At 34.1% G+C, this 13,879-nt stretch overlaps 1 long non-coding RNA gene across 1 annotated transcript; it reads right to left on the minus strand.

Moving 5' to 3' along the window:
* Positions 1–11,567: 11,567 nt before the first annotated feature.
* Positions 11,568–12,954, minus strand: LOC147505083 (uncharacterized). Its single transcript, XR_015220535.1, has 5 exons — positions 12,932–12,954; positions 12,741–12,824; positions 12,424–12,563; positions 12,165–12,256; positions 11,568–11,756 (listed from the first exon to the last, which is right to left on the minus strand). It is a non-coding gene; the product is annotated as an uncharacterized LOC147505083 (long non-coding RNA).
* Positions 12,955–13,879: the final 925 nt, after the last annotated feature.

Below are 13,879 nucleotides of genomic sequence, written 5' to 3' on the forward strand. Positions count from 1 at the left end.
TTTCCTATTATTTTGAGAGGGAAAGTTTCTTATTGTAATCACACTGTAAGCCTATAAATAAAGGCCTTTGGGGAGGATTCAATTCATTCACCATTCTCCATTCTCTCCATTCTCCACTCTTCATTCATTCCTTAGTTCATTCTTAGATTTATTAGTAGAAATAGAAGTTTGAGAAGAATTCATTGTAGAAAATGAAGTTTACGTAAGTTTATTTCATTATGAATAAAATTTATATAGCTTCTTTAAACTACATGTCTCTAGCTTAATTTATTTTCTAGGATTTCAAGATGTAGTCAATATAATGATTGTGCAATTTTTCTTAACTTCATTCATTATTGTTTTGCATGTCTAATAATTTTAGTTCCAATTACGAGAGTACACCTTTAGTTTTAAATGCTTAATTAATATCTTTCATTACATATTCTTAGTTTGACATATTATACTTAGGTTGAATCCTTTGATAGTGTGTACTTATTTTGCCATACAATAGTTAGAATTAATTTATTGAAGGTTAAAAATGTGAGGAATTAAAGTTTATACTACGTTAGTAATGGTATGTAAAGATAGATCTTCCGAATTAAATTCATCTAGGCAATGGTTTAATTTGAGTTATATACAATGATTGAAATTGAGAAAATTGTGCATGAATTATATAGATGAAACTTTGAAATCCTAGACTTTAGTTATAATCGTTTAAGTACCAATTATTTTTCTCGCTTTATTTTCATTGGTTAGACATTTCACTAAAAAGAAATATTAAATTATTATTGTTCTAGTTGGTAAGTCATTTTAAATAGAATATAAATTAAATTAGTCTCTGTGGATACAACCCTACTTAGCACTATACTATTCATTGAATATTAAGTAGGAAATTAATCGATCTGTTGATTTCAAGTGCGATTTACAACGATATTGGCACTAACCAATCATTTGCACTCGATCAGTCATCACTCGATAATCATTCAGATGAGGGTTTTGGCTAGATTCTCACATGATATAAAACTTAATTGTTCTAACCTTGGTCTTGGAAACTTACTACTATATACAATCAAATACTTATGCATGTCATTCATAAAAAGATGCATAAATTATTGTACGCATATTAGTCTAAGTTCGAAGAACAAGTCCTTACTCTATTGCTATAATGAGACTTCTAGAATTTTTATTCATCCTAAAAAAAATGAAACAAGACTTTTTAAAACTAAACATAAAAAAATATATTTTTGGTCTTTTTCGAAAAAATTTTTTAGAAAAGAGGAATTATACTATTATCATAAGAAATATACTACTATAAGCAATGCCTAGGTTTTGCAAAATGTTACTATACCACCGATAACAGTAAAAAGTATCGTTTACTCCTACTTAACTAATTAAACTTAAACAGAAGTAAAGCATTCAAATTTACTCTAATATATCAAAGTTCTACTCTCATGAATCAAGCAATAAATGGAGTAAAGAATTTGTTCCACTCCTAGTCCTTTAAATGTAAGTTTCCACTAGTTTAATCTATTCTACCAAAATAAATGAGAGTAATAAATTGAAATTATACTAATATGGCAATTGAACTTAAATAAGATGTATTAACTTATACTAGGATAATTGAATATTAAAATGTGAATATGAAGAAGGGATTAGGGAGATTTGAATCCACTTGATGTACTCCTAATATGCTAGTGTAGATTATTGCAATCCTAATCAAATAAGATTAAGTGTTTGATCTCTAATTACTCATGGCAATCTTTGCCAACTAATAATTAGTATGTGTGGAAGTCCAACCCATTCTCATGGTGAATCAACTATCCTACTAGAGTGAAACTCTTAAAAGCAATAATCCTAACTAACACATCAAATGCTCATCAAGCTTCATCAAACCCCTCTAATGGAGGTTTAGCTAGAAGTCATTAGACTATCATAAACATATAAATAAGAAGGAAACATAATGAAGAACAAACTTTCTTTTATTAATCAAATGAATACTGAAGAACAATAACTTAACTTAAGTTTAAACTAATAACTAAGTCTAATTTCTAACTATCTATCTCTAATTAATTATATCTATCTAAGTCTAAGTATATTGAGAGTAATGCCTTAGTCCTATTTATATAAGAGAGGCTAGGCTTTAAATTTCGTGCATTTTGGAGCCATGTTTTAGGCCCTTAAATCAAGCCCAAAACCTAATTACATAAGTTCAAAAAGGGTTTCTCTATTGGAAATTACTATAACAGTCCTTTTTGTCCACTTTTGCTCTTTTGATTGGGTCAAGGCCTAGACCATTACAAATCTCTTCCCGAGCTGGTCGTTTTGACATATAATAGGCTCAATTCTGAGGTCTGAGTCCAAAAATACGACCTGTGGAAGTTCTATTGACTTTTCTGCTCTATTTCTGCCCGCGTTGACTTTAACTTTTCAGCTTTAACTGGGCTTTAAAAAGGCTTTTTCTCCTTGAATCTTGGCCTTTAATCATAGAACTTCTTAGCAACCAACATTGGCTCCTTTATCTCGCAAAAGTGACATGTTTCTTCACATATTTGACTCTAATACCTGAAATACATAAACGCACGTAAACAGTACTAACTCATATTTATTATACACATAATTGGTCTAAATGTAATGATATTAAGGGGTTAAAACTATAGTTTTGGGCTCTTATCAAACCACCCCCAAACAACATTTTGCTTGTCCTCAAACAAATATGAGAAATTAATATAAGTGACCAAAAATAGAGTTCTAACTAATCTCTTTTCGCCGAGTGCGATTGCATTGACCATATGCAATAAGGTCTTAAACCACTAGAAATTTCCTAGTGGACAAGTTATAGCCTCGTGAGAGTTTTCTAGAGAAGGTACACACAAACTCCATCTATACTACAACGACTAAGAAATAAAATTATTGTTTTCTACTTTATTCTCAGATATCTATACATCTCACTAGCAATGAATACAGAATAAACAAGTCGAAATCCAAGCTAATACGTGCATAATAATCAATCGTCTATATATATATATATATATAATGAACTATGCTATGAAATGCAATAATAGGTCCGTTTCTGAAACTTTGGAATAACGTCCTTAAGTAGGTCCTCACATATATGTCAAGACAAAAACCACTCTGATTTATCCACTCAAGTTTCGCTCACTCCAGTGTGCAGTGGGCATACTTTACTTTACAATGTCAATGACACACAAGGAAGCCAAAGTCGATCGAACACATCTGCCACTTACTATCACACTAACCTATTCCTAATTGAGCTAGAGGTCTTTATTAGGTGTTGCAGGGATTATGTGATGGTTTAGGAATGAAGGAAATGGATATTCAAAAAGAACCATATTATGTAACTAGAGAAAACATTGTTCTTTACTTTGTTTCTACACTTTGTTTCCATCCTTAGCCATTTTTTTTCTTTTTCTTTTGGCTTTTGACTCCTTTGATTTTGTTTTTGGAGTTCTAGCTTTTTATTTTCTTTTATTTTTCTTTTCTTTGGATGGAAACTTTCTTTTCTTATTTGAAGCAACTAACAAATTCTTGGTTTCACAGGTCTTTCTCTTTCCTATTCTTCATTTCATCTCTATTCTTAGACTCATTCAAAGATGGGTAGGCTGATTTTTATTTTTATTTTGTTTTGTAAAAGAGTAAAGGATTTGCTGTTTATGAAAGGCTAAAGAAAGGCTCAGAGGGGCGACTAGCGGAAATAATTTCATATAGGTTTGAATTTCTAGCTATATCGATCCAAAGAGGGCCTAAATTCTCGTTTAAGATATGGTATAGTGATCAAGCAAGTGGACGTGTGATTTCTCTATTCGGAATTTACTTCTCCCTTGTGTCACTTCTCAAATATTTCACTCATATAAGGCTTTAGGCTATATTCTCACAGGACTTGTAGAATAAGTACTCTAGCCTAGATTTCAGAAACTTACTGCCAATACAAACATAGATGCTCATGCAATATATTTATGGAAAGATGCAATGATTATTACCTACATATTAACCTAAATTTCTAAAAACTATTATAATATACGAGCTAATATGAAATATCTAGACTATTATCATCATAGAGAAAGAAACAATATCAATATTCCTAAGTGTATAACATAAATGTTTTTATTTATATTTTTGAATTTTTGAATTTTTTTACTATAAAACAAGTTCATATTATACATGTATTATCCTAATAGGTGCCTTAAATTACATGTGTTTCTATGTCACCCCCAAACAAGAACATGCTTTGTCCTCAAAGTATTTAAATAAAAAGGGTAGGAAATACCATGGAAACACGGGAAAATTGAAAAACACCTGCAAAACAAATTTAAAACATATTAATATAAATAAATAAAAGCTGGCGCAACTCTATATGAGTTCCACCCGTTATGGGGTTAACAAGAAGTAAATTGCTTGGGACATAAGCAGACACTAACAAAAATAAAAACTTACCTCATATCCCGCATTTACTCATCGTCCATCTCCTTTATAAAGAATTGAGGTTCCTTGGCATCCTGCCACGCCATGATAATTTGTCAGGCCTCATGCCATTTATCATCTACAATTGCTAACCGGTTAAGCGCTACTTGGTCGGATGGGGTGTAAGGGGCAACCCAATTAGGTTGTAGCCTCTACCCCGACCAAGTCATTGCACGAAATGAGCGTATAATACAGTTGGTAGGTCGCACAACGCCAACCCCAGCCCAATCTGTGAAACGGGCACAAGAATCCAAAAAGAAACATAGCATTATTCGACAAACTAAGACAGGCATAAGAAGATACCTATGCCTCATACTGTGGGCTCGTGCTAAACTAGAAACTAAGGCCCGGGGAAGGTCATAGAGCATACGTCCCGTGGCTAAAGCAAGGAAGACGTTGCAAGTGGCGTCATTCATAGAAGAAAAATGTCATTCCCCTAATATGTTTAGCATGATAAAAAACATCATCGTGCCCACATTAAGGAACAAGCTACCCAGGGCTACCTTATATTGCCCTTGGTCCTCTATACGGAAAATTCTTGCCCCATAGGCCTCATGCAAAAACTCATAGGTGTAGACATACATATTATCTACCCAATAGCCCCATGGGTCTTGAATTTCAGTAGGCATAGACAGTCCATGGGAAAATGCCAATAAGAACTTGGTTATATCCATTGTTTCATCCTCAATGGTGACGGAGAACATATGCTCTCCATCCGATCTTCCAAAGAACGTACAATGCTCATAAAAATAAGTTGTAAGTGTAGGAGAATATAGTTCATCAGGGATTACCATTAGAGGCTTCCATCCTGCCTGTATAATCACGTTGCGGAACCAAGATCCATACATCTCACTCGTGAATAAATCTTCGAATGACATCTCCGGTATGATCTAAGGAGACTTCATATCACACAATACACTCTAGAACTGCTGGAAGCAACCTTGGAAGAACCTATAAAAATTCAGAACTAGAAGTGGCTGTGAAGGTGAAGGGCGCGAGCGCGCTCTTGCCTTGCTCGAAGTTTAGCGATTTTAGGGCATGCGCGCTCTGAGTATAGGCAAAATAGAGGGCGTGCACACTCTGAGTATGATGAGTGCTATTAAGTGAAAATTCAAAGGCAAAGTGAGGGATGCAAAGTGAGAGGTGTGATGTGAAGTTGAGAGTGCACCAAGGATGTATAGAGAACTAGTTTCTAAGTTCCACAAGTTTCCTAACTAGTTAAGGCAACATCATGGAATAAGACATTTCTAAAACCAAAATAGAACTAGACAAGAGGCATGCTCCAAAACCAAACCAATAGCTTTTTGGCTGGAATTAAAATAGCAATCATCTAGTTATAACTCCTTGAGGTTGCACCAAACAACACTTTCTAATTCTAGCAACACCAATTTAGCAACATTCTCACATAATTCAATCATCATCAAGCAGACAATAATAATTCGACAAAAATACGTGGATATGATTAGAGGCATTGCTAAATAAATAATTCCACCCCCAAACAAGTTGAAAGGGTGGGATTATATTCACGATACAAAACATATCATATTCCGAAAACTAAAAAAACAAAAAATTAAATTAAAAATTTAACAACTACAAAATTCAAATATTAACTACTTAACTAACAACTCGGAAACAAAATCTATGAAAAACAAGAAAACAAGTCTTAACATAACAAGAATACAAAATAAACTAGCCACACGACGATGATGGGCCAGAGTCATCCGTCCTGCGCCGACGACGCTCATGCCTCACAGAGGGATCCGAAGAAGAACCCCATCAGGTGGCAAGCGACATAGAACTTCTACTTGGAATCAGCGTTGTTTCTCCATAAATTCATTCATGGTTCCCAACCGCTCATCCTCACGCTGGACGAGAGTCTCCATGTCAGCCCTGATGTCTCATTGACTATCGCTGATCTTCTCAAAATTCTCATGAATTGTAACTTGCCTAGTGTGAAGATCCTCACAGATGGTATTTAGAGAACGCATGCCAAGATGCAATAGGGAGGCACGAGCTTCATCCGTAGTAGCCTTTTCCCAAACTCTGGCATCAAAACGTGATGTCTCATCCTCATCCTCCTCACTCGATTCCGTCTCAACACCCCTATCCTCAGGCAATTTCCACTTCCTCTGAATACAGTCTTTATAAATCCATGGATTTGCATGCAACTTCAATATAATCCAATCAGTCTTCGGAACACAGCCCTAATGCATCATAATCTTTGTAATTAAAGTAGGGAAGGGTGCATTATTAATACCAACGCATCGAATCTCAGCTAGAGGATGCAAAAATCATACCTCTTCTCCTGCATAACCCAGAGAACGTGCAGACAGTTTGAATTAATGTCACTGACTTTCGTAGTGCAAATGACATTTCGACAAATCCACTGAGCTACAGCTAGCTGGTTGGTTCTTAAAGACGATTGTCGAACACAGTGCGATTTCATATTGTATTGCCCTTCCAATACAGTCTCTCGCATCAAAGCCTCGATTCCTCCAAACTGGGATTCTTGCACTGTCAGTGTGAGGCGTCTTGCATCAATGCCAAGAATCCTAGACAACCCATCTATACACAATTCCCTCCTCTTACCATTCACTCTTACAAAAATCTTTCGACCCTCAATCTCCCTCTTCTTATAAAAACTCAACACCAAATCGGTATGATAAAAATCATTCACCGAATACCACAACTCTTTCCACCTCTTACTAATCATCTCAGTATCATAAAAGGGAGAAAATTGTTTAGAAACAAAAGCTTATTTCGGAAGAATTTTTCGGTTTTGGGTAGCCATTGGGGTTTGGAATTCGAATTTGGGTGGAATGCAAGGTGGGGAAGAGTTCTAATTGAAACAAATTAGAGTGGGTGATAGGTAGTAAAACGATAGTTTTACCTACGAATAAGTAACGAGACTCAAACGTAAGTAAAACTAAAACTATTTTCCGCTAAAAGTTTATCAAAGTTTTCTACTCTCGATGCTATCGCAATAGAGTTGGAGTAAAAGATTAGTTCCACTCCTAGTTCTTTAGAATTCAATGTTTTCTAAGATTATCGATCTATCCAAAGTTAATTAGAGTAATGTGGAAATTATACTACGATGGAAATTATACTAACAAGATACGCTAATTCAAACTACGGAATTTCTAATTTGACTATATGATAAGGAATTAGGGGGGATTGATTTCACCTTAACTCGACTTAATTAACAAGCGAAGATTCGTCGTGATCCAAATTTCAATGCTTTTGTATAAATAAATGGTATTTCTAATCCCTAATTATTCATGGCAATCTCTATCAAATAATAACTAGCATGTGAAGCAATCAAACTCATTCTAATGGTGAACTAATTACTTTCTAGAATTGAATAGATTATCACGACGATTTCTAAGCTAACAAAAATCAAGTTTTTATCAAGGCTTCCTCAAACCCCTCTGATGGAGGTTTAGCCTAGAGTCATCAAACTATCATTTCTATACGAATTTAAGTAAGACACACTACACCATAACAGCCTATTTGTAACGGATATGCATCCGTTACAAAAAATATTAGTAACGGTTATCTTGCGTTGACACAAATGCGTGACAAATATTAGTAACGGATATTTGTAACGGTTATAAAGTGTTAGAAAATTTAGTAACGGTTATCAAGTGTTACTAAAATTAATTTCAGCAACACATATCAACTGTTATTAAATTTATTAGTACTTGATTATTAATAATTTGCATGAAGAATTTGTAACAGATTACATATCCGTTAGTAATAATTTGTTATTTTAAAAAAAAAATTAATATAATTTCCGGCCTTTTTTGACATGCCACCTATAGTAACTCTCAAATTTATAAATACTTACACCCACAAATATTGTCATTCCTGTAAAACAAGTAATACTCACTTGAAACAATTGATAGTCAAACAACACTTCATTAAATAATTACAACTTAAGTCTAGAACTTCATAGTATCATATGTTTATAGCTTACGAAAGTAAAACTTAAGTATAAATTAAATAGAACCGCACCACCTAAGTACAAGCTACATAATTATCCACCTAAGTACAAGCTACATAATTATCCATGTAAGCAATCCTTACGCATTAGAATGAAAGATCTCATCTTCTTCGACATAACCATTTTAAGTATAGTTTTTACAACACCTTGTGAACTTTGATTCGATATCTCCAAAGCATGTAGTCCTTCACTCTTCTATATGACATCCTGATTATGCACTTGTGACTCGTCAACATATGGCTTAATGTCACTTTTCCCTACAAAGAATAATTGAAAACAGTGTAAGTGAAGACCCTTGCAACCAAAGATACTATGATTTTAGAATTGCAATTGTTAACGACTTTGGTAATGTAACTAACAAACAAACAAAAATATGTATCTTATATATGAAGTCCAAATGAAACTCAATTTCCATAAACATTTACAACCTTCTATCTTACCAATGGTGTACACATCCCTTCTAACTCTTGATAGAACCCTTCATAACGAACATAGAGTAAGAGGTATAATGGCATTCAACTGTAACATAAAATTTGCATTGCCCAAACGGTTGGCACACCATATCACTTCAAGGTATCCATTACATAACTTTCATTTACTAACTATGACAAGCTTATCACAAACATTACCTTAACTTAAATCTTTCTTAGACTAAGAGTGCATTCTCATAACCAAAACTAGTGTAATCATTTTAAAACTTTCCCAAGTAATTAAGTATATATATATATGTCTATGTAAAGATCACACACCTTTTCGCTAAAAGTCAACAAGAGCCTAAAAGCGTAATGTGTGAAACAGGTTATCATGATTGCAAAATAACCCCATGCAATTGCAAATTAAACATAAAGCCCATTGCCCTGCAAGTGCCCAAGAAAAATCAAGTACCTTCTCCTTAGCTTCCATCTACATAAGCAATAAACTAATCAACTAAAGTACATAATAAATGTGAATCACTTTACAAATATTCACATCAACCCATGCTAGCAAACAAGAACAAATAGAAGACACATTGACAAAGTTGAACCATACAACTATAAGGACAAAGAAAAAGACAAATCACTCCATCAAGTCCTTGAGAAAAACCCATGCATCACCACATCTCTAAATGCAGCTATATATCTAATTTTCCTTTACAACCCCACGATTGATTACAATAAATGAGGGGTGGTGGACTAACTTAATTTGTATTTTTTCATATTTCGTTTAAAGTAGTTTATTCATTAAATTGTACATTGTTGTACAATTTAATAATCCACACCATATTCTCCACAACATTTAGAATCTAAAAAATACTTGCAACAGAAAACACGAATATAAAGTCTTCAAAAATGAATATCGAGTGATTGAGACTTTAAACTTGCTTGCATACTAAGCAAAACAGAAGACAAAACATCAAAATACCTGCATATACTTAGCAAGCACTAAAAAAATCAGTGTTTCGAACCAATTCCAAGACCTCACTTTCTCTTTCAGTTCCTTTTTTCGTGCCCAAATAATGGTATGGAATGTCATGTCTTTCAAGAAACCGAATCACATGGGTGTTTGGACCTCTATCATGATTATTGTAAGAACAATTTGGGATTGATAAGTAAACACATAAAAAGTAAGAAAAACTATACCAAGTATGCAGACTCCTAAAAAATCACCTTATTACACGAGTTATATCTACAGGGAACCTCCCACTTTGCCATCCATGTAACAAGTCCACCATACAATGATCCTGCAATGGCATAGTAGAACTATTATATTATGTAGTATTGCAAAGACGCTTGATGAGTCAACCGAAGCCTCAATTTCTTTTTCTTTTTCTTTCTTTGCATAAAAATGAAAAAAAAGGAAAAAGAAAAAAGAAAGAACATGGAAAAGAGACAGGATGTACCTGTTTCGAAGCCAAAATTGCGATCTTATATTTGTGGTCAAAAGCCAGAACTCGTACAACATATTTCATAGCTTTGAACAGCTCCGATAATTTAAGGAAGTCTGCAGATCCATCTCCAGCCATGGCCATCTATTGGGATCAAAGACAAACTCACTGCAAAAGTTTACAAGGCGTTAGTACCCTAACTTACTTGTTATATATAACTTATGTTTCAAACCAGATTAGAGCTTTTACGACGGGGATACAACTGCAGGATCGCAACACCAAGAAGAGGTGTAATCTGTGCAACTGCTCGGTTCCGCAAAGGAGAAATTCATGGAAAGAGCCACTTGCGAGGTCAGGCGTGACGTAACTACACTCGCTTTTTTTTTTGATAAATGGTATGACATTCTACCTCTTTGCTATAAAATTTCCTCTAATTTACAACAGGATTTACAAATAGAGGCGAAGTTTCTGAAAAAGTCCTTGATAAGGTAGAGTAAGTGTCTTGCCTTGGGACCTCAATATTTGACCAGCAACAAGTTTAAGGGCATTAATATTATAGCTTCTTTCACACTCATCATTGAAGATGTGAAATGGGGAAATAGAGATTAGATGAGAATGGAGCTGGAGCAGAAGTGATAAGTTCAGGGTGAAGACCTCCCATCAACATTTCAGGGGAGGAACGAAACACTAGAGTGGTGACTAGTGAGCTTCAATTCTTTCTCTACAAGCTAGTGTGGAAGGTGAAAATCTCTGGTCAAAGTCAAGTTCATTCAATTGTGAACGACCTAAGCTATATAAATATGAAAACAACAATATTCATCTTTTTACAAAGTGCTCTTCTGTTTGACAAGTATGGAATATGACAACTGCCATTCATAGCAGAGTTTTTTGCTAGCACGCATGGTTCGGCAGTTAAATCACACCTACTTTTTGACTCATATGTCTACTATAATTTAACATGTATACAGATCACTCTTTTAAAACCCACAGAAAAACTCACCTACACTACCAATAAAAAGTGATTACTAATGGTGCATACATCGTCTTTAAAGTATTGGTGCCCCCCCCCCAACACACTTGTTAGCATAGCACACATCCTATAAAGGTATCGCAAACCAAACCATATCTAAAACACATCCACTTAAAAAAAAAAACTGAAACAAAGAAGAAAAAAATGTAGGGAATGTCACATAAGAACCCAAGTCTTACATAGTTCTCACGATAAGCACAGTGACTCGGCAAGACACGTATTGGTTTCATGAGACCTCAAGAGTCAAGAGACTACATTGCTGACAACAAAATATAATGTCTTTTTCTGGAAGGCGTTGATGGCATAGTCAATCTTTAACTGTCCCATTCGAGAGTTCAACCAAAGGCCATAGCCAAGCCCAACTCCAGAACCAGATTTACCCTACCTCAGAGCAGGATTACCTAACAAACAAGTTTCGCCATTAGTGATGGAGATGGAGAATATGTAGTTTGAAAGCAATCTAAACAGTTGATAATTAGTCATATAGAAAGTGTGCTATATATCAATACAAATATTAATTTGAATTTATCTATGTTACATGGACACCATATTTTGAAGAAAAAAAGTGTCGGATACGTATCCATGTGTCCTTGTCGAACACATTGTATGTGATTTCAATTCAGTTAACCGCGTTCAAAAAGCGATTTTAGGGTCTTTAAGGCAAATATTTTCCAACAGAAAGAAAGCTTTATATCAGACTAATGGGAAAATATTTCCTATGTTTCCTAAGCAATAGTAATACTAGAGGCACAGACATAATTACATAAAACAAAATTCACGTGGCGATGCTTAAGCGTTTTTGGCCATACCTAGGTACGGAACACTCCCCCACCTTTTTGCAGAGGGAAACTTCCAAAATCCAGGACGACATGTTATTGTTAGGCCATGTGGATACTTCCCCCTTTCCCATTTGTTGTAGTTATTCACCAAGCAATAACAGTTCAATCCAACAAATAAATGTAAATGGTGAACGAAAACACAAAAAAAAAAGTAGAGGTGTGGAGCTTATTGAACTCTCAGCGTCACATTGCAAAAATTAAGTCAATTAACTGGAATGGTGTTCAATACCTAACCACCTTGTTCAGAGAAACTAGTGGATTCCAAAATAAGACCAACTTCATCACCAGAAACAGCAACACTCTCCAAGAGCTCAGAAGATCATGTTTACGCAGTCTGACAATATATTGTAGTCGCTCAGGCAAGGAACACTTCAGAAGATCACGTCATGTCACAAAAATTAAACAGATCAAACACAAATCTAATTTTGTTTTCAAATAAAAAAACTAATAACAATAAAGGATACATCTTTGACATGATAATTCGAAGTGTAACCAACCCCATAAGCTAAAACCCAATTTCAATAAGTTGGTATATAAAGTTGTTACCTTGAGCAAATTGAATTCTCAATCAGCAATGCTAATTAAGCAAAGCTAGCTTGATATTTGAGACGAATTCATCCCAAATTCTACCTTAGAAATAAAATAAAAACAAGTGTTAATGGAAATCAAAACAAAATTGTTGAAATTTGAAGAGGAGAAGGTCAAAGAACAAAAAGGAGAGAAAGAGAGGACTTTACCGAAATCGAAACCCAAGAAGAGGGAAAAATAACACCCTTTTTCCCTCTTCGCTTGTTTCTATTTTTCATTTTTTTTTTTCTTTCTAGGGCATATGATATGTTAACTTTCTAGATGGGTGAAGCCGAGAACTAATAAAACTTCCACTTATGTTTTCGTTTTCTCTTTTCTTTTCTCACACGGTGATTTTTAACTTGATTGTTGATTTCTTACTTTGTCGCGATGATAAAGCGTCACTAAATATCCGAAATGTTAGATAATAATTCAAGTATTTGCACAAATACTTACTAACGGTTACAAACAATGCTAACGGATAATAAGTGTGAGAAATTACCTAACGGATCAGTATGTGTTACTAATGAGAAATCTCAAATGTTGCAAAATCACCAAAATGGTGTAGTGACATGATATAAAGATTGTAAATTTACTAATTTGAACTAATCAAGAATTCAAAACTAAATTAATAACTACGAAATGATTAATAACTAAATGGTCGAAATTAGATCTAATGAATAATAATCTAATAATTCCAAATGAACTAAAACAAGATTTAAAACTAATCTGGAACTATAACTATGATTTAACTAATTTTCAAATGAAGACAACCTAATTTATGAATTTAAAACAACTAAAACTAAATAATAATTTAATCAAATAAACTAAATTAAGATGAAAACTAATACTTTATTATAAAACTAATAGTGATTCTAAATAATAATCTAGTTTTGTTCTAACACTAATTAACTGAAAGGTAAAAACTCGATCTAAAACAAGCTATAGAAACTAATTAATGGAGTCTAAAATTAGCTCTAAAATTATTGGCTAATGGCTACCTAAAAACTATAATGCTTAAGAGCTAAGTCTTGTGTCTTGAAATGGAGGAGACAAGATCCACTTTTTCGTGCATGGGCTGAGCAGCCATGTTTTGGGCCAGAAAATCAAGCCCAAAA

This window comes from Coptis chinensis, chromosome 4, assembly GCF_015680905.1.
Source record: "Coptis chinensis isolate HL-2020 chromosome 4, ASM1568090v1, whole genome shotgun sequence".
NCBI classification, from domain to species: domain Eukaryota; kingdom Viridiplantae; phylum Streptophyta; class Magnoliopsida; order Ranunculales; family Ranunculaceae; genus Coptis; species Coptis chinensis.